This window comes from Vipera berus, assembly GCF_964194415.1.
Source record: "Vipera berus genome assembly, chromosome: 3".
NCBI lineage: Eukaryota > Metazoa > Chordata > Lepidosauria > Squamata > Viperidae > Vipera > Vipera berus.
In genome coordinates, this window is record NC_138204.1 from 7,009,875 (window position 1) to 7,028,401 (window position 18,527).

General features: G+C 51.0%; 3 long non-coding RNA genes across 3 annotated transcripts; all 3 read right to left on the bottom strand.

The window, feature by feature from the left end:
• Positions 1-1,488: 1,488 nt before the first annotated feature.
• On the bottom strand, positions 1,489-11,682 carry LOC308665091. Its single transcript, XR_014025819.1, has 6 exons — positions 11,389-11,682; positions 10,494-10,584; positions 8,563-8,908; positions 7,666-7,756; positions 4,530-4,623; positions 1,489-3,241 (listed from the first exon to the last, which is right to left on the bottom strand). It is a non-coding gene; the product is annotated as an uncharacterized lncRNA (long non-coding RNA).
• Positions 11,683-11,708: 26 nt separating this feature from the next.
• LOC308665093 lies at positions 11,709-14,506 on the bottom strand. The gene is made up of 3 exons (XR_014025820.1): positions 14,213-14,506; positions 13,318-13,408; positions 11,709-11,733 (listed from the first exon to the last, which is right to left on the bottom strand). It is a non-coding gene; the product is annotated as an uncharacterized lncRNA (long non-coding RNA).
• Positions 14,507-14,532: 26 nt separating this feature from the next.
• On the bottom strand, positions 14,533-17,511 carry LOC308665094. Its single transcript, XR_014025821.1, has 3 exons — positions 17,059-17,511; positions 16,162-16,252; positions 14,533-14,557 (listed from the first exon to the last, which is right to left on the bottom strand). It is a non-coding gene; the product is annotated as an uncharacterized lncRNA (long non-coding RNA).
• Positions 17,512-18,527: the final 1,016 nt, after the last annotated feature.

The window sequence follows — 18,527 nt, forward strand, 5'->3', positions numbered from 1 at the left end:
CATATAGGTAATCCTTAATTTATGACTATAATTACGACTGGAGCTCCCATTGCTAAGCGATTTTAATGGTTAAATCAGTTGCACCTGATTCTACAATCTTTTTTGATGCAATTGATAGTGAATCACCATGGTTGATAGGTGAATCGTGGGGTTGCTAAGCAAATACAGCTTTCCCGCCCTATCCTTGACTTTGCCAGTTGGAAATCCCATGGAAAGGTCACAGTTGGTAATTATGTGACTCTGAGATGCAACTACCATCATAAATACATGCCAGTTGCCAAACACTCAAATTGTGATAATGTGATGCAGGGATACTGTGATGCTTGTAAGTCCAAGGACTGGTCATAAGTCACTTTTTTTTTAATCTTGGTTTCTTTATCATGAATGGAGAGTTTTGGGATTGCAGACAAGAAATACTTAAAAGCTTTTACTATAGGAATAGCAGAACAAACTAACATAAATGTATATAAATTAATTAATCTTTAAGATAAAACATTCCTACATTTATTTGTTGTTTTACAAGCTATAAGATACAGTGACTTAAGAACTGTTATCTTAATTCTTACCTTGTTTCTTAATTTAACTTTGGTGTTGTTTTTTGTCAGATTCATTGTCCTTAAAAGACATTTCTAAAATGACATTACTGGTAGTTAAAGGCTGTCCATATAGGAACTTTCTATCATGATTAAATAATCTCAGCAGATTAATTCATGCTTTATACAGTTGGCCGTGTAGGAATTGGTTACTATATTTCTGCTTGAGAGGAGTGTGGCCAATAGGTACACACCTACCTGAAGAGTATCCTAAATAAGAAAAACTGGTTCACATTAGTAAAGTTAATGTTAAACCACGAAGTATGTTTAGCTTGCAGAAGAGAAAGTTGAGAGGGCCTGATAGCTGTCTTCAGATATTCATGTTATTTGGACTAATTTTCACTTGCTCCAAACAGTAAAGAGTTAGAACTAATGGGATGAAAATTCAAGGATGTAGATGCAGATTAGAAATTAGGAATAAGGTAGTCCTTGGTTTACAACAATTTGTTTTGTGACCAAAGTTCAAGTGGCATTGAAAAAAAGTGACCAACTGGTCCTTGCACTTGTAACCAATGCAGCATCCCCCACAAACACGATTAAAATTTTGGTGCTTGACAACCAGCGTCTATTTGCAACAGTTGGTAGTGTACTGAGATCGTGTGATCACCATTTGCAATGTTCCTAGCTGGCTTCCAGCAAGCAAAAATCAATGGAGGAAATCACTCACTCAAATGACAGCATGATTTACTTAACAGCTGCAGTGATTTGGTGAGCAACAGTGGCATAGGTCGTAAAATTGGGCATGACTCGCTTAACAACAGAAATGTTGGTCTCAGTTGAGGTTATAAGCTAAGAACTATGTGTAATTCCTTACAGTAAGAGCTGTTCGCCAGAAGAATAGTTTATCACCATGGATTGGTTTCTTTCCCTCTGGTTTTCAAAAAGAAGCTGGATAAACGTCTTTCAGGGATGGTGAAAGGGGGTTAGACCTGATGACCTTAGGTCAGGGGTGTCAAACTCAATTTCATTGAGGGCCGCATCAGCATTGCGGTTGCCCTCGGGGGGGGGGCTGGATGTGGCCAGGGTGGGCGTGGCTGGAGTGCGTATGGCCTACTGGATGGGTATGGCCAGCTCTACATCATTTGTGTCAAGGGTGCCTATGGGGGCCTGGGCAGGAGTGGGAAAGATCTGAGGGTCTCTGGCAGAAGGAGATGGGACCAGGGAAGTGCCAAGGCATGGTCCACCGGAGGAGCCTCACTGTTCCTCTCAGGCCATAGGGGGGGGGGGGACTGGACGGTGGCACGGGGATCAAATGCCTAGCCTAGCTCTCAAGCACCCGTGGCACTAAGCCCAGCCCCACTTCCCCAAGGGGGTGCCCAGCTGCATTTACCTCCTCCTCAAGGCTGCTGTTGCTGTGCTTGTTCTCCTTAGCCAGGCTGCTCATGATGGGTACGAGGGCAAAATCAAGAGGGAGGCCCATTCCCTCTCCATGTGAGGAGACCTGGCTTTGTATCCAAAGCTTCCTTAGCAATAGGGAGACCCCCCAGCATAGGCCAGGAGGAGGGGGCAAGGGGATGGTGAAAGGGCAGCAGGGCAGGACTAAGGTAGGACTTCCCTCAGACCTTCCCTCTCCTTCATTCCTTCCAAAGAACAGAGTGGTGGGAAAATATTTGAGATGAGGGAGGGAGAAAAACAGGCAAGAAACACAGCTGGGGAAGTGTCATCCTTCGTGAGGAATGAAGAAATGCACCATCGCCTGGAAATGGCCAGCACATGGTCCTCGCCTACTTCACATAACCGGTTGGTGGGCTCTATGGGAGAGGATGCCATGAGCAGCGTGAGAGTTGTTACCTGCGCAATGCTGCCCAGCCCCTAGCCTGCCAGGTTTTGGCAGGTAGCGGGGTGCTCTACTCACAGTGCCAAGAGGCTGAGCCGGGTGGCATGAATCTGAAGAGAAGGACAACGCTGCCCAACCCCTAGCCTGCCCGAAGTAGGCAGGGCCATGTGCTGGCCACTTCCAAGCGATGGTGCATTTCTTCATTCCTCACAAAGGGTGATACCTCCCCAGCATGTGCCGAGGGGGAAGTGCCGACATGGCACGGGCCAGTCCCTCGCTGTTTCCAGATGGCCTTGTGGACTGAATGTGGACTGAATGTATTTCAGCATAGATGAACACCACGAAATTGTACATTAGCTCCCGGACAGGCTGGGCTGGGGCCAAGACAGCAGGGGCCGTTCCCTTACTCTTTCCAGGATGGCTTCGCGGGCCACATGAAACCACTTTGCGGGCCGCATCCGGCCCCCGGGCCTTGTGTTTGACATGTCTGCCTTAGGTCCTTTCTTACTCTAGACTTCTGCTCATCTCCTTGGAAAGAGGTTAAGGATAGCAACCAGTAATACCTTATTGGTAACTAATAACTCATACTACTGTAAGCTATTTGACAGACCGCAGCTATGGAATATTGTATAATGCTAGATACATATACTCAGAAATTATTACTCCCATTAAACAGCCAAAGGGCCACAGTATAGATGGTTAAAAAAAATGAAAAATAATCTAATAATCTTTTTACTTAACTGTAATTTACAGCTGTTTAATAACTGAATTCTTCTGGCAGCATTGACTTATCGTAAGCATTGGTTACCTTACTCTATTCACAGGGAACAAAGATTTGACCAGTTCCATCCCTTCTCCAAAATGTCGACACCTACGTAAAGAAAAGGATATTTCCTGTGTACAGCCCAGCCTGAAGAAGTTAGTTTTGCATTTTGTTCCACATAATTTTTTTAGGAGGGATGTACAAACTGGATGCTGTTTTCTGGATATGATGTCAGTATACCACAAATTTTGAGTGGGGCTTCTAGTTCCAACAAAATGGGCTGGCTCAGGAAGATCTCTCGTGACTTCAGGCATATGCCCGGAATCTCATTTTCTGTGAGCTGAACATTCTTGCCTGGATGTGATCCTTGCACTTCAAGCGCCCGGCACAGGAGCCCATGCGTGAAAGAAGCCCGGCAGAGGAGCTGGAGCGGCTCTGCTGTTGGGGGCGCGTCTCGGCCAGGCCTTGCAGGATCCAGGCCAGGCGCCTCTGCTCGCCCTCAGCATTGCCTGGCAAAGTAGCTTGCATGTGAAAGAAGCCCGGCAGAGGAGCCGGAGCGGCGAGCAGAGGCGCCCGGCCCAGATCCGGGAAGGCCCTGGCAGAGACGTGCCCCCAGCAGCGGAGTTGCAGCTGGAATGATTTTTCATATCTTGGGTGACATTATTTAGATTATATATGGTTGGCATATACTACTGGCATTCTTGCTCATCCTTCCCAAGAACATCTCCCTGCCACAATGAGGCAGCAGTAGGGTTCTATGAACTTATAAAACATTTAACCATCATTCTAAAATGTACAGATTCAAACTTAATGTTATGCCAGGATTTGAAAAAGCTACAATAATTCAGTTTATACGTAATAGTAATCTGTAATAAGTGAGTTCACATATGTTGTGCTTACAAAGCATATTACACCTTAGCAATATATATGAACTGGGACGGTCTAAAATTTTGGAATGGATTGTCAATTATAAAATGAAATTTAAGAGTTAAAGGTTAATCTTAAATCTTACATGATCTTTTCTCCTGTATAGAGTGATTTCTATTCTTCATTGCTGGAAGAAAGTGGTGCTGATATTTCTCACAGTCAGGATGATACCAACTGTCCTGGGTGTGCAGAACAGTAAGTTGTATTGTCTTCAATGAAAAGAAATGTTAGATGTTTTTGTGCCAGCCATGGCAATTCCCCAAAAGGTCATCAGATGTGAGCAAAGAGGCCGAAGCGGTTGCACCCAAGCAATCTCAAGTAATCTGTAATAAGTCAGTTCACATACGTTGTGCTTACAAAGCATGTTAGAGTTTAGCAATATATATGAACTGGGACGGTCTAAAATTTTGGAATGGATTGTCAATTATAAAATGAAATTTAAGAGTTAAATGTTAATCTTAAATCTTACATGATCTTTTCTCCTGCGTAGAGTGATTCCTATTCTTCATCACTGGATGAAAGTGCTGTTGATATTTCTTGTAATCAGGATGATAGCAAGTGTCCTAGGTGTGCAGAAAAGTAAGTTGTATTGTCTTCAATGAAAAGAAATGTTAGATGTTTTTGTGCCAGCCATGGCAATTCCCCAAAAGGTCATCAGATGGGAGCAAAGAGGCACCTTTGCTCCCACTGGTGGGTCAGGGGTCTCCGCCCCCTGCAACCCCATTGGAGAGAGTTAATGGCCCTCCAGCCCCCTCTCTCTCTCTTTGGTAAGGGAGGGGCCGGGACCCCTCTTTAGCTCTTCTTCTAGCTCCCTTTAGGAACTGATCCATGGGCTCAATCCAGGCATGGGTGCCTCCATGCCAGGGAACTCTTTCTCTCTGCTTTATACCTAAATAAAGCTTCACCTGATTGCATCCCTGCGTGCTGCCTTTTTCTTGGAAGCACCTCAACGAGCCATCGGTCTCGTGAGGCCTCTCACAAATTGGTAGCAGAGGATGCTTTGAGGCAACGCTTCCAAGCCAGCACCAGCAGCGAGATGCCTGGAGGTTCCAGCAAGAACCCTTTGAGACAGATGGCAGGAGGTCCCCGATTGTGACCAGGAGTCTTCAATCAAGGACGGCAGCCCTGCATCGAGCCCGACGCCAGCTTCAGTCCAGGTGAGGATACAGATGACCTCTATTCCCCCAGAGGACCCAGCGGAGCGCCTGGGACCCCTTCGCATGCCTCCCTACAGCCGCAAGCCACGGAGGGAAGCACGGAAGGCCTGCAGTCTACCCAAGACTGCCCAGACACCAGAGAAGCGGCCTGGGACCAGGCCAACCCCAGCGTGGACCAGATGACTGAACGGGAATGCAGGGAGCTGCTCCGAACGCTCCTCGCAGCACGAAGGACGCCGGAGCCCCGGAGCTTTTGGCGGGAAATTTCCCGCCAAACTGTGATCTGCAGCTTCTGGGGCCAACCGGAAGAAACATGGCGGCCCCCAGGCCACCAACGTGGATTGATAGGCCTCAGCTAGCCCTCCAGGCCCAGCAACTGCTGGCAGCCAGCCGAAGCGGCACGCAAACCGCCCAGCCTTCCCCACTGGAAAGCCTCAAGGCCTATGATGGCCTGCCCAGCCGCACTTGCTACAGCATGGTTTAAAGCAGCCATCCAGGCCCTGGTTGCGGCCCTGGAGACCACAACGACCGGGGCCTCGACATCGGGGGTAGCCAGCCTCCCTCGCTACCTCCAGGAGCCTGACTACGGGGGGACATCCAGTCCGGAGTCCCCCAGCTGCGCCCCGCGTCTCCAGAGGGCCTCCGAAGGAGCTCCGGGGCCTAACTACCAGGAGGCGTCCGGCCCGGAGCCTCCCAGCTATGTCTTGCAACGCCAGAGGGCTTCTGGGGAACCCCCGGGCCCTCCGGCTGGAGGCCTAGGCCTGGCCCAGAGGCAGAGAGAGAGACATCCGCTCCCTCCGCCTCTTGGGCTCAAATGAATTCTGAGCATGCTCAGTCGGGGCCATCTAAAAATCAGAGAAAAATACCAACACTTGCCAGCAGAGGGATCTCTCTTCCATTCACCTCAATGGAAAGCTCACGGATGTAAAGAAATGGACAAAGAGCTGGGGGAAATTCCCTTTATTCCCAGACCTCTACATCTGCTTCTGCCCTCTCAAATAATTTTGAAAAACTGCACCTTGGGTGGGGGGGGGGAGAATTTCAGCAGCTGGAATAAAGAAGTGCAGGTATGTCTATTAAAGGAAGGGACTCTAGAGATGGTTCTAGACCCCCCCACCTCTTCCCTGGGGACCCCAAGAAGAGTGGTATCATAGAAAAGCATATATCACTCTACTGAGCTCACTGGATGCTAACCTGTACCCCAGCATTCCAGATGGGCTCACAGCGGCCGAAGTTTGGGGGTTATTATATGATTTATTCAACAACGACAGCCTCGGTTCGACCGCCAGACTCACATCTCAGTTTTATAACACCAAGCTGAGGTTTGGGGCCAGCATGGCAGAACACCTGGGAAAATTGAAGGCGCTCAGGGCAGAACTGATGCTCAGAGACCACCCTGTAACTGAGGCAAACACGATCGCTGTCATTCTGGCTTCCCTGGACAAAAATTGGAGCAATTTCATTGTTTCACTGGAGGGGACCAGGAAGGAAGCCATGACTCTGTCCTACCACACAGGGAGGCTCAATGAGGAGGACAGGAGGCATAGAGATGCAGGATAATACTCCAGAGCCACCACTCAGCGCGCCAGCAGGAGGCACCACAACTCAGAGCAGGTCAATGCTCTACTTAAGTGTTTCATCTGTGGCTCTGAGGGGCATCTGAAGAAGGACTGCCCCCATTGCCAGCAAGGCCCCAAGCGTGGTTCCAAACAAGGAAAGGGCAAGGGGCAGAGAAGGGGGCGTGGCGGGGGCTATGGTGGTGCTAAGGGCAATTTTGTATGTACTTGTGCTCTCACCCCCGCCACAAAGGCTGGTAGCCCCACTGGCCTGTGGTTACTGGACTCTGGAGCTTCATCTCATATTACCAACATGAAACAAGGTTTTAAAAGGTTGAGGAGGATTAACTCCTCTGTCAAGGCTGCCAATGGTAATAAGGCTTTGGTTGTTGGGGAGGTCACTGTCTCTGTACCAGGGCTGGGAAATGTTGAAGGCCTATTGCATGCTCTCTCCATTGCCAACAATCTGTTAAGCATTTTCAAGTTATGTGATGATGACAGGGTGGAGGTTTTATTTCGCAAAGGGGGAGGTCATGTCACTCGGGACCAGGTGTTCATTGGGAATGTTACCATCGTAAATGGTTTGCCATACTTCTCCCCTGAGGGCCCAGGTACAAAGGACAATCCACCAGGTGCCACCTCAGAAGGGGCCTGCACACGGAAAGAGAGAAAGGCCCCACAGCCAGCCCCAAGGCTGTCTAAGGAGCACTAGGCCGAAGCGGTTGCACCCAAGCAATCTCAAGTAATCTGTAATAAGTCAGTTCACATACGTTGTCTTACAAAGCATGTTAGAGTTTAGCAATATATATGAACTGGGACGGTCTAAAATTTTGGAATGGATTGTCAATTATAAAATGAAATTTAAGAGTTAAATGTTAATCTTAAATCTTACATGATCTTTTCTCCTGCGTAGAGTGATTTCTATTCATCACTGGATGAAAGTGCTGATGATATTTCTTGTAATCAGGATGATAGCAAGTGTCCTAGGTGTGCAGAAAAGTAAGTTGTATTGTCTTCAATGAAAAGAAATGTTAGATGTTTTGTGCCAGCCATGGCAATTCCCCAAAAGGTCATCAGATGGGAGCAAAGAGGCACCTTTGCTCCCACTGGTGGGTCAGGGGTCTCCGGCCCCTGCAACCCCACTGGAGAGAGTTAATGGCCCTCCAGCCCCCTCTCTCTCATTGGTAAGGGAGGGGCCGGGGACCCCTCTTTAGCTCTTCTTCTAGCTCCCTTTAGGAACTGATCCATGGGTTCAATCCAGGCATGGGTGCCTCCATGCCAGGGAACTCTTTCTCTCTGCTTTATATCTAAGAAAAGCTTCACCTGATTGCATCCCTGCGTGCTGCCTTTTTCTTGGAAGCACTTCAAGGAGCCATCGGTCTTGTGAGACCTCTCACAAATTGGTAGCAGAGGATGGTTTGAGGCAACGCTTCCAAGCCAGCACCAGCAGGGAGATGCCTGGAGGTTCCAGCAAGAACCCTTTGAGACAGATGGCAGGAGGTCCCCGATTGTGACCAGGAGTCTTCAATCAAGGACGGCAGCCTCCCTCGCTACCTCCAGGAGCCTGACTACTGGGGGGCGTCCAGTCCGGAGCCCCACAGCTGCGCCCTGCATCTCCAGAGGGCCTCCGAAGGAACTCCGGGGCCTCCAACCCTTTCCCCAGAGCCTAACTACCAGGAGGCGTCCGGCCCAGAGCCTCCCAGCTACGTCTTGCAATGCCAGAGGGCCTCTGGGGAACCCCCGGGGTCCTCCGGCCTACTCTATGCCACCGCTCAGACACCCTGCTTACCAGATGGCCTTCGGGGGGCCTCCGGACGAGGTTGCCACCTCCAGCGCCGTCTTCAACCGCCTCCATGGTCTTCAGGACCAGCGATGGGCTCCTCCTGGCGAACTTCGGCATCTCTGGGCCATCCCGGCCCCATCCTGCAGGCTTCGCCACCCGGGGAGTGTTCCAGTGCCGGGGGGGGCTCCCGGAGGAATCTTCGGGGCTTCTGCGGCCTTCATCCCCTCTTCGGGCCCAGGCCCAGGTCCCGGCCTGCAGGCCTAGGCCTGGCCCAGAGGCAGAGAGAGAGAGACATCCGCTCCCTCCGCCTCCTGGGCTCAAATGAATTCTGAGCATGCTCAGTCGGGGCCATCTAAAAATCAGAGAAAAATACCAACACTTGCCAGCAGAGGGATCCCTCTTCCATTCACCTCAATGGAAAGCTCACGGATGTATAGAAATGGACAAAGAGCTGGGGGAAATTCCCTTTATTCCCAGACCTCTACATCTGCTTCTACCCTCTCAAATAATTTTGAAAAACTGCACCTTGGGTGGGGGGGGGGGGGGAGAATTTCAGCAGCTGGAATAAAGAAGTGCAGGTATGTCTATTAAAGGAAGGGACTCTAGAGATGGTTCTAGACCCCCCCACCTCTTCCCTGGGGACCCCAAGAAGAGTGGTATCATAGAAAAGCATATATCACTCTACTGAGCTCACTGGATGCTAACCTGTACCCCAGCATTCCAGATGGGCTCACAGCGGCCGAAGTTTGGGGGTTATTATATGATTTATTCAACAACGACAGCCTCGGTTCGACCGCCAGACTCACATCTCAGTTTTATAACACCAAGCTGAGGTTTGGGGCCAGCATGGCAGAACACCTGGGAAAATTGAAGGCGCTCAGGGCAGAACTGATGCTCAGAGACCACCCTGTAACTGAGGCAAACACGATCGCTGTCATTCTGGCTTCCCTGGACAAAAATTGGAGCAATTTCATTGTTTCACTGGAGGGGACCAGGAAGGAAGCCATGACTCTGTCCTACCACACAGGGAGGCTCAATGAGGAGGACAGGAGGCGTAGAGATGCAGGATAATACTCCAGAGCCACCACTCAGCGCGCCAGCAGGAGGCACCACAACTCAGAGCAGGTCAATGCTCTACTTAAGTGTTTCATCTGTGGCTCTGAGGGGCATCTGAAGAAGGACTGCCCCCATTGCCAGCAAGGCCCCAAGCGTGGTTCCAAACAAGGAAAGGGCAAGGGGCAGATTAGGGGGCGTGGCGGGGGCTATGGTGGTGCTAAGGGCAATTTTGTATGTACTTGTGCTCTCACCCCCGCCACAAAGGCTGGTAGCCCCACTGGCCTGTGGTTACTGGACTCTGGAGCTTCATCTCATATTACCAACATGAAACAAGGTTTTAAAAGGTTGAGGAGGATTAACTCCTCTGTCAAGGCTGCCAATGGTAATAAGGCTTTGGTTGTTGGGGAGGGCACTGTCTCTGTACCAGGGCTGGGAAATGTTGAAGGCCTATTGCATGCTCTCTCCATTGCCAACAATCTGTTAAGCATTTTCAAGTTATGTGATGATGACAGGGTGGAGGTCATGTCACTCAGGACCAGGTGTTCATTGGGAGTGTTACCATCGTAAATGGTTTGCCATACTTCTCCCCTGAGGGCCCAGGTACAAAGGACAATCCACCAGGTGCCACCTCAGAAGGGGCCTGCACACGGAAAGAGAGAAAGGCCCCACAGCCAGCCCCAAGGCTGTCTAAGGAGCACAAGGCCGAAGCGGTTGCACCCAAGCAATCTCAAGTAATCTGTAATAAGTCAGTTCACATACGTTGTCTTACAAAGCATGTTAGAGTTTAGCAATATATATGAACTGGGACGGTCTAAAATTTTGGAATGGATTGTCAATTATAAAATGAAATTTAAGAGTTAAATGTTAATCTTAAATCTTACATGATCTTTTCTCCTGCGTAGAGTGATTTCTATTCATCACTGGATGAAAGTGCTGATGATATTTCTTGTAATCAGGATGATAGCAAGTGTCCTAGGTGTGCAGAAAAGTAAGTTGTATTGTCTTCAATGAAAAGAAATGTTAGATGTTTTGTGCCAGCCATGGCAATTCCCCAAAAGGTCATCAGATGGGAGCAAAGAGGCACCTTTGCTCCCACTGGTGGGTCAGGGGTCTCCGGCCCCTGCAACCCCACTGGAGAGAGTTAATGGCCCTCCAGCCCCCTCTCTCTCATTGGTAAGGGAGGGGCCGGGGACCCCTCTTTAGCTCTTCTTCTAGCTCCCTTTAGGAACTGATCCATGGGTTCAATCCAGGCATGGGTGCCTCCATGCCAGGGAACTCTTTCTCTGCTTTATATCTAAGTAAAGCTTCACCTGATTGCATCCCTGCGTGCTGCCTTTTTCTTGGAAGCACCTCAACGAGCCATCGGTCTTGTGAGGCCTCTCACAAATTGGTAGCAGAGGATGGTTTGAGGCAACGCTTCCAAGCCAGCACCAGCAGCGAGATGCCTGGAGGTTCCAGCAAGAACCCTTTGAGACAGATGGCAGGAGGTCCCCGATTGTGACCAGGAGTCTTCAATCAAGGACGGCAGCCTCCCTCGCTACCTCCAGGAGCCTGACTACCGGGGGGCGTCCAGTCCGGAGCCCCACAGCTGCGCCCTGCATCTCCAGAGGGCCTCCGAAGGAACTCCGGGGCCTCCAACCCTTTCCCCAGAGCCTAACTACCAGGAGGCGTCTGGCCCAGAGCCTCCCAGCTACGTCTTGCAATGCCAGAGGGCCTCTGGGGAACCCCCGGGGTCCTCCGGCCTACTCTATGCCACCGCTCAGACGCCCTGCTTACCAGATGGCCTTCGGGGGGCCTCCGGACGAGGTCGCCACCTCCAGCGCCGTCTTCAACCGCCTCCATGGTCTTCAGGACCAGCGATGGGCTCCTCCTGGCGAACTTCGGCATCTCTGGGCCATCCCGGCCCCATCCTGCAGGCTTCGCCACCCGGGGAGTGTTCCAGTGCCGGGGGGGCTCCCGGAGGAATCTTCGGGGCTTCTGCGGCCTTCATCCCCTCTTCGGGCCCAGGCCCAGGTCCCGGCCTGCAGGCCTAGGCCTGGCCCAGAGGCAGAGAGAGAGAGACATCCGCTCCCTCCGCCTCCTGGGCTCAAATGAATTCTGAGCATGCTCAGTCGGGGCCATCTAAAAATCAGAGAAAAATACCAACACTTGCCAGCAGAGGGATCCCTCTTCCATTCACCTCAATGGAAAGCTCACGGATGTATAGAAATGGACAAAGAGCTGGGGGAAATTCCCTTTATTCCCAGACCTCTACATCTGCTTCTACCCTCTCAAATAATTTTGAAAAACTGCACCTTGGGTGGGGGGGGGGGGGAGAATTTCAGCAGCTGGAATAAAGAAGTGCAGGTATGTCTATTAAAGGAAGGGACTCTAGAGATGGTTCTAGACCCCCCCACCTCTTCCCTGGGGACCCCAAGAAGAGTGGTATCATAGAAAAGCATATATCACTCTACTGAGCTCACTGGATGCTAACCTGTACCCCAGCATTCCAGATGGGCTCACAGCGGCCGAAGTTTGGGGGTTATTATATGATTTATTCAACAACGACAGCCTCGGTTCGACCGCCAGACTCACATCTCAGTTTTATAACACCAAGCTGAGGTTTGGGGCCAGCATGGCAGAACACCTGGGAAAATTGAAGGCGCTCAGGGCAGAACTGATGCTCAGAGACCACCCTGTAACTGAGGCAAACACGATCGCTGTCATTCTGGCTTCCCTGGACAAAAATTGGAGCAATTTCATTGTTTCACTGGAGGGGACCAGGAAGGAAGCCATGACTCTGTCCTACCACACAGGGAGGCTCAATGAGGAGGACAGGAGGCGTAGAGATGCAGGATAATACTCCAGAGCCACCACTCAGCGCGCCAGCAGGAGGCACCACAACTCAGAGCAGGTCAATGCTCTACTTAAGTGTTTCATCTGTGGCTCTGAGGGGCATCTGAAGAAGGACTGCCCCCATTGCCAGCAAGGCCCCAAGCGTGGTTCCAAACAAGGAAAGGGCAAGGGGCAGATTAGGGGGCGTGGCGGGGGCTATGGTGGTGCTAAGGGCAATTTTGTATGTACTTGTGCTCTCACCCCCGCCACAAAGGCTGGTAGCCCCACTGGCCTGTGGTTACTGGACTCTGGAGCTTCATCTCATATTACCAACATGAAACAAGGTTTTAAAAGGTTGAGGAGGATTAACTCCTCTGTCAAGGCTGCCAATGGTAATAAGGCTTTGGTTGTTGGGGAGGGCACTGTCTCTGTACCAGGGCTGGGAAATGTTGAAGGCCTATTGCATGCTCTCTCCATTGCCAACAATCTGTTAAGCATTTTCAAGTTATGTGATGATGACAGGGTGGAGGTCATGTCACTCAGGACCAGGTGTTCATTGGGAGTGTTACCATCGTAAATGGTTTGCCATACTTCTCCCCTGAGGGCCCAGGTACAAAGGACAATCCACCAGGTGCCACCTCAGAAGGGGCCTGCACACGGAAAGAGAGAAAGGCCCCACAGCCAGCCCCAAGGCTGTCTAAGGAGCACAAGGCCGAAGCGGTTGCACCCAAGCAATCTCAAGTAATCTGTAATAAGTCAGTTCACATACGTTGTCTTACAAAGCATGTTAGAGTTTAGCAATATATATGAACTGGGACGGTCTAAAATTTTGGAATGGATTGTCAATTATAAAATGAAATTTAAGAGTTAAATGTTAATCTTAAATCTTACATGATCTTTTCTCCTGCGTAGAGTGATTTCTATTCATCACTGGATGAAAGTGCTGATGATATTTCTTGTAATCAGGATGATAGCAAGTGTCCTAGGTGTGCAGAAAAGTAAGTTGTATTGTCTTCAATGAAAAGAAATGTTAGATGTTTTGTGCCAGCCATGGCAATTCCCCAAAAGGTCATCAGATGGGAGCAAAGAGGCACCTTTGCTCCCACTGGTGGGTCAGGGGTCTCCGGCCCCTGCAACCCCACTGGAGAGAGTTAATGGCCCTCCAGCCCCCTCTCTCTCATTGGTAAGGGAGGGGCCGGGGACCCCTCTTTAGCTCTTCTTCTAGCTCCCTTTAGGAACTGATCCATGGGTTCAATCCAGGCATGGGTGCCTCCATGCCAGGGAACTCTTTCTCTGCTTTATATCTAAGTAAAGCTTCACCTGATTGCATCCCTGCGTGCTGCCTTTTTCTTGGAAGCACCTCAACGAGCCATCGGTCTTGTGAGGCCTCTCACAAATTGGTAGCAGAGGATGGTTTGAGGCAACGCTTCCAAGCCAGCACCAGCAGCGAGATGCCTGGAGGTTCCAGCAAGAACCCTTTGAGACAGATGGCAGGAGGTCCCCGATTGTGACCAGGAGTCTTCAATCAAGGACGGCAGCCTCCCTCGCTACCTCCAGGAGCCTGACTACCGGGGGGCGTCCAGTCCGGAGCCCCACAGCTGCGCCCTGCATCTCCAGAGGGCCTCCGAAGGAACTCCGGGGCCTCCAACCCTTTCCCCAGAGCCTAACTACCAGGAGGCGTCTGGCCCAGAGCCTCCCAGCTACGTCTTGCAATGCCAGAGGGCCTCTGGGGAACCCCCGGGGTCCTCCGGCCTACTCTATGCCACCGCTCAGACGCCCTGCTTACCAGATGGCCTTCGGGGGGCCTCCGGACGAGGTCGCCACCTCCAGCGCCGTCTTCAACCGCCTCCATGGTCTTCAGGACCAGCGATGGGCTCCTCCTGGCGAACTTCGGCATCTCTGGGCCATCCCGGCCCCATCCTGCAGGCTTCGCCACCCGGGGAGTGTTCCAGTGCCGGGGGGGCTCCCGGAGGAATCTTCGGGGCTTCTGCGGCCTTCATCCCCTCTTCGGGCCCAGGCCCAGGTCCCGGCCTGCAGGCCTAGGCCTGGCCCAGAGGCAGAGAGAGAGAGACATCCGCTCCCTCCGCCTCCTGGGCTCAAATGAATTCTGAGCATGCTCAGTCGGGGCCATCTAAAAATCAGAGAAAAATACCAACACTTGCCAGCAGAGGGATCCCTCTTCCATTCACCTCAATGGAAAGCTCACGGATGTATAGAAATGGACAAAGAGCTGGGGGAAATTCCCTTTATTCCCAGACCTCTACATCTGCTTCTACCCTCTCAAATAATTTTGAAAAACTGCACCTTGGGTGGGGGGGGGGGAGAATTTCAGCAGCTGGAATAAAGAAGTGCAGGTATGTCTATTAAAGGAAGGGACTCTAGAGATGGTTCTAGACCCCCCCACCTCTTCCCTGGGGACCCCAAGAAGAGTGGTATCATAGAAAAGCATATATCACTCTACTGAGGTCACTGGATGCTAACCTGTACCCCAGCATTCCAGATGGGCTCACAGCGGCCGAAGTTTGGGGGTTATTATATGATTTATTCAACAACGACAGCCTCGGTTCGACCGCCAGACTCACATCTCAGTTTTATAACACCAAGCTGAGGTTTGGGGCCAGCATGGCAGAACACCTGGGAAAATTGAAGGCGCTCAGGGCAGAACTGATGCTCAGAGACCACCCTGTAACTGAGGCGAACACGATCGCTGTCATTCTGGCTTCCCTGGACAAAAATTGGAGCAATTTCATTGTTTCACTGGAGGGGACCAGGAAGGAAGCCATGACTCTGTCCTACCACACAGGGAGGCTCAATGAGGAGGACAGGAGGCGTAGAGATGCAGGATAATACTCCAGAGCCACCACTCAGCGCGCCAGCAGGAGGCACCACAACTCAGAGCAGGTCAATGCTCTACTTAAGTGTTTCATCTGTGGCTCTGAGGGGCATCTGAAGAAGGACTGCCCCCATTGCCAGCAAGGCCCCAAGCGTGGTTCCAAACAAGGAAAGGGCAAGGGGCAGAGAAGGGGGCGTGGCAGGGGCTATGGTGGTGCTAAGGGCAATTTTGTATGTACTTGTGCTCTTACCCCCGTCACAAAGGCTGGTAGCCCCACTGGCCTGTGGTTACTGGACTCTGGAGCTTCATCTCATATTACCAACATGAAACAAGGTTTTAAAAGGTTGAGGAGGATTAACTCCTCTGTCAAGGCTGCCAAAGGTAATAAGGCTTTGGTTGTTGGGGAGGGCACTGTCTCTGTACCAGGGCTGGGAAATGTTGAAGGCCTATTGCATGCTCTCTCCATTGCCAACAATCTGTTAAGCATTTTCAAGCTATGTGATGATGACAGGGTGGAGGTTTTATTTCGCAAAGGGGGAGGTCATGTCACTCGGGACCAGGTGTTCATTGGGAGTGTTACCATCGTAAATGGTTTGCCATACTTCTCCCCTGAGGGCCCAGCCACAAAGGACAATCCACCAGGTGCCACCTCAGAAGGGGCCTGCACACGGAAAGAGAGAAAGGCCCCACAGCCAGCCCCAAGGCTGTCTAAGGAGCACAAGGCCGAAGCGGTTGCACCCAAGCAATCTCAAGTAATCTGTAATAAGTCAGTTCACATACGTTGTCTTACAAAGCATGTTAGAGTTTAGCAATATATATGAACTGGGACGGTCTAAAATTTTGGAATGGATTGTCAATTATAAAATGAAATTTAAGAGTTAAATGTTAATCTTAAATCTTACATGATCTTTTCTCCTGCGTAGAGTGATTTCTATTCATCACTGGATGAAAGTGCTGATGATATTTCTTGTAATCAGGATGATAGCAAGTGTCCTAGGTGTGCAGAAAAGTAAGTTGTATTGTCTTCAATGAAAAGAAATGTTAGATGTTTTGTGCCAGCCATGGCAATTCCCGAAAAGGTCATCAGATGGGAGCAAAGAGGCACCTTTGCTCCCACTGGTGGGTCAGGGGTCTCCGGCCCCTGCAACCCCATTGGAGAGAGTTAATGGCCCTCCAGCCCCCTCTCTCTCATTGGTAAGGGAGGGGCCGGGGACCCCTCTTTAGCTCTTCTTCTAGCTCCCTTTAGGAACTGATCCATGGGTTCAATCCAGGCATGGGTGCCTCCATGGCAGGGAACTCTTTCTCTCTGCTTTATATCTAAGTAAAGCTTCACCTGATTGCATCCCTGCGTGCTGCCTTTTTCTTGGAAGCACCTCAACGAGCCATCGGTCTTGTGAGACCTCTCACAAATTGGTAGCAGAGGATGGTTTGAGGCAACGCTTCCAAGCCAGCACCAGCAGCGAGATGCCTGGAGGTTCCAGCAAGAACCCTTTGAGACAGATGGCAGGAGGTCCCCGATTGTGACCAGGAGTCTTCAATCAAGGACGGCAGCCTCCCTCGCTACCTCCAGGAGCCTGACTACCGGGGGGCGTCCAGTCCGGAGCCCCACAGCTGCGCCCTGCATCTCCAGAGGGCCTCCGAAGGAACTCCGGGGCCTCCAACCCTTTCCCCAGAGCCTAACTACCAGGAGGCGTCTGGCCCAGAGCCTCCCAGCTACGTCTTGCAATGCCAGAGGGCCTCTGGGGAACCCCCGGGGTCCTCCGGCCTACTCTATGCCACCGCTCAGACGCCCTGCTTACCAGATGGCCTTCGGGGGGCCTCCGGACGAGGTCGCCACCTCCAGCGCCGTCTTCAACCGCCTCCATGGTCTTCAGGACCAGCGATGGGCTCCTCCTGGTGAACTTCGGCATCTCTGGGCCATCCCGGCCCCATCCTGCAGGCTTCGCCACCCGGGGAGTGTTCCAGTGCCGGGGGGGCTCCCGGAGGAATCTTCGGGGCTTCTGCGGCCTTCATCCCCTCTTCGGGCCCAGGCCCAGGTCCCGGCCTGCAGGCCTAGGCCTGGCCCAGAGGCAGAGAGAGAGAGACATCCGCTCCCTCCGCCTCCTGGGCTCAAATGAATTCTGAGCATGCTCAGTCGGGGCCATCTAAAAATCAGAGAAAAATACCAACACTTGCCAGCAGAGGGATCCCTCTTCCATTCACCTCAATGGAAAGCTCACGGATGTATAGAAATGGACAAAGAGCTGGGGGAAATTCCCTTTATTCCCAGACCTGGCTTCCCTGGACAAAAATTGGAGCAATTTCATTGTTTCACTGCAGGGGACAAGGAAGGAAGCCATGACTCTGTCCTACCTCACAGGGAGGCTCAATGAGGAGGACAGGAGGCGTAGAGATGCAGGAGAATACGCTCCGCTGCTGGGGGCACGTCTCTGCCAGGGCCTTCCAGGATCCGGGCCGGGCGCCTGTGCTCGCCGCTCCAGCTCCTCTGCCAGGCTTCTTTCACGCGCGAGCTACTTTGCCGGGCACTGCTCCTTACACCTTTTCCTAATGGTTCTCAAGCAACAATTCCCAACAACAAAACTGGCTGGTAATGACTGGCTCTTAGGAGCTATATCAAGAAACTGCAGGCATTGTGCAGTTTTCCAATCCACTCAATTTCTACCCAACTTTGCAGCTAACAAGGGGTCAGTGAATGCTACACAATGATCAGCTTCCAAAATTCTGAAACTTGGAGGAGGGAATCCTTTGTCACACATGCCAAAAAACATAACCACCTGGGCCATAGTAACATGGCAAGCAGAAAAGCTGTAACCTGATCATATCTGAACTCAAAATGCTGGTGGTGTGAGCCTTATGGAAAACACTGACCCTACGCAGACCATCATTTGTCACTGTGCATTTAAGGAGCTTCATATACTTTGCTTTGTTGGGACAGGCGTTTAAATGGCTTTGGCTAGACTTGCATAAATCAGGCTGAAGAAACAGAATCTCCTTTGAGGAAGCTGTGGCAAGGGCATGACAACGAATAAAAAAAGAAAGAAATCCCTTCATTCAGCCTGGCTGAGGCCACCAATGTCTTAATTGCTCCAGTAAGAATTCAACAATTCAATTCAATTTTTGTCATTCACACTTCATTTTGTCCCTCCTTTGGCATCCTCTCTTTAATGACTGTATTCTAGCATTTCATGGATATTAGTGTAACTCTTGTCCTGCAGTGAGTTGGCAGTCCGGTGTGTGTGTGTGTGTGTGTTTGTGTGTGTGTGTGTGT